Consider the following 2,708-nt stretch of genomic DNA (forward strand, 5'->3'; position numbering starts at 1 on the left):
CCCACCTTGCCTTACAAGAAAGCATCCTACCTCATGGTTGTCTTGTTGTGAGTTGAAGGGGTGGAGTGAGACCCGCTAATTATCTCACATCGGCTATATTAGTAGGTTAGTTTGAATAAGGGTCCTAGTTTTTGTCACCTATTTACTCGGGACAAGCAAAGGTTCGGTTTGGGGATATTTGATGTGAATCATATTTGAGCATATTTAGTCCCCGAATTAGGCTCGTTCCTATGCCTTTTAGTGCATAATTGGGTCATTTTCTATCTTTAGTTTCCCATTTTGCATATTCTTTGAGGTTTTGTTCCCTTGGTAGGAAAGGAGTGCAAACCTTGCATTTTCATGGCAAAATGGAGCTAAATTGATCAAATTCAATGACCAAGCATTAAAGGAAAGACAATGCTAGAAGGCCTATGTAGGAAATAAAGCAGCTTAGGCAATGATGAAATGATCCTTGCATCTCCAACAAGATCCCCAAGGATTGTTGAGGAAAGAAAAGAAGAGAAGTGACTGTGAAGGAATTCGAGTGTCTCCCTGCACAGGACGAGCGTCTCCCAGCTACAATCCGAGCGTCCGGATGCCAAGAAGATCATCTTGAGGCCAAATGATCCGAGCGTCTTCACAGCAATCCGCTCGGATCCCCATGCAGAACCACCTGTTTCTGCTGCCTAGACGCTCGGGACGAGCAGATCTTCTGGAGACCACCAAAATGGAGATGAGCATCTCCTTGGATAGGAGCACTTCCTCAACTTTTCTTGAGGGTCTTAATAGTCATTTAAGCCCTTAGTAAACCTAATCTTTGTACCTAATCTCTAGTATAAATACCCCATTGTACTACCTAGATTGGCATGTCATCTTAATAGGATCTTAATCTTATCTTAATCAAGTACTAATACTCTCTTAATCTTGTAATCAATTCTTAATATAAATCTCATTTCTTAATCATTCCTTAATTTCTCTTTTGTTCATTATCTATTTTGGGTAATTAGAAGATTATTTGGGTTTATTTAGAGGATTGACAACCTTCCATCAATCATCAAGTACTTCTATTATTCTTTGCTTTATTATTTGTAATCATCATTATAGTTATAATTCTCTCTTAATACCTTTTAATTATTGTTAATCATGTTCATTTGTTCATCATGTTTTGCCTTGCTTGTATGATTGTCAAACTTGTTAGCAGGTTAAACTTGATAATGAGGGAGTAGTTTCCTTAACTAGGATTAATGGGGAATTAAGGGAAACCAACATGGGGATTGATTCATACTTAATCTAATATGTTTTCATAATTAATTTGCTTGCTTGTTGTGATTTCAACTTATGCACATGTTATGTTTGATGAAATGCAGCCTATGAATCCTTGAATTTTTTAGTCATCACTTACCTTTTCAATGAGACTTGTAAGACATAAACCAACTCGAGTCTCACTAGACCATGCATATGGTTGGATAGGGAGGATTAAGTCGACTTGTAGGTGTTGTACAATCTAATCGATTCGGCTCCGGGACCCAAACCTTCCTAGAGATTGGAAGATATACACTAACTCGATCCCATCACAACAATAATTTCTTGCATCTAATAGAAAATATGTTTGTATGATCAAATCCCATGAATACCCTATGAACCCATGACACCCAAGTGCCTTTAATCAGTTGTTTACATCTCATTTTAATCATCTTGCTTGATTTCATTATTTTGTTTGCATTGTTATTTAGTTTAGTTGATCTCCTACGTCAACCCAAATTGTGATACCCTTAGACACAACCATTTGCAATAGAAAATCCTACATCAATACCCGTCCTTTGGGATCCGACCTTTACTTACCTCTTTACTAAAAGTAGAGTAGTTTGTGAAGTTATAAATATTGTTTTGGTCTAAGTAACTCTTAACGAGAACTAACCGAAATCCATACACCGACCACCTTTTGAGGCCTACTATATTGTGAATTATGAACCGCCATCTCTTCAATTTTGGCCCATGTTTGATTGTCATCAACTTCGGTGAACATCCCATTGGATCCCATATTGAGGATATTGCGGGGATCTTCATATAAACCGTTCAAAAATTGTTGCACAAGGAACGACTCGCTAAGTCCATGGTGTGGACAAAAACGACAAGTGTCCTTAAATCTCTCCCATGCTTCATACAATGATTCCTCATCTCTTTGCTTGAACTCGGTGATTTGGGCTCTCAACATGATAGTCTTCTCCGGAGGATAGAATTTCTTGTAGAAAGCAAGTGCTAAGTTCTTCCATGAATCAATACCAAGGGTAGCCTTGTCTAGGCTCTTTAACCATTGCTTTGTGGTACCAATCAAAGAAAAAGGAAATAATACCCATCGGATTTGGTCTTGAGTAACTCCGGTTTGAGAAATCGCATCACAATAGTCACAAAAAGTCTCCATATGTGAATGAGGGTATTCACTAGGCATCCCTCCAAATTGACTTCTCTCAACTAGTTGTATGAATGCGGATTTGGCAATGAAATTACCGGTTAAATGTGGTGGTGTAGGAGTACCGTTTGGTAGGTTCTCCTCGGTTGGTACGGAATGTGATGAAAATTTAGGCATTGTGGGTTGATTTTGTGGTGGGTTTTGTATTGGGTTATCCTCTCCTTCTCTTGCAAAAGCGTTGGTGAACTCAATGTTATTTGGTTGAATGTCCACAATCTCTCTAATACCTACAACTCTTGAAGTACCTCTAGCAACTCTT

At 38.4% G+C, this 2,708-nt stretch overlaps 1 non-coding gene across 1 annotated transcript; it reads left to right on the plus strand.

The window, feature by feature from the left end:
- Positions 1-2,087: 2,087 nt before the first annotated feature.
- Positions 2,088-2,194, plus strand: LOC141625516 (small nucleolar RNA R71). The gene has a single exon (XR_012535293.1). It is a non-coding gene; the product is annotated as a small nucleolar RNA R71 (small nucleolar RNA).
- Positions 2,195-2,708: the final 514 nt, after the last annotated feature.

Source organism: Silene latifolia, chromosome X (genome assembly GCF_048544455.1).
Source record: "Silene latifolia isolate original U9 population chromosome X, ASM4854445v1, whole genome shotgun sequence".
NCBI lineage: Eukaryota > Viridiplantae > Streptophyta > Magnoliopsida > Caryophyllales > Caryophyllaceae > Silene > Silene latifolia.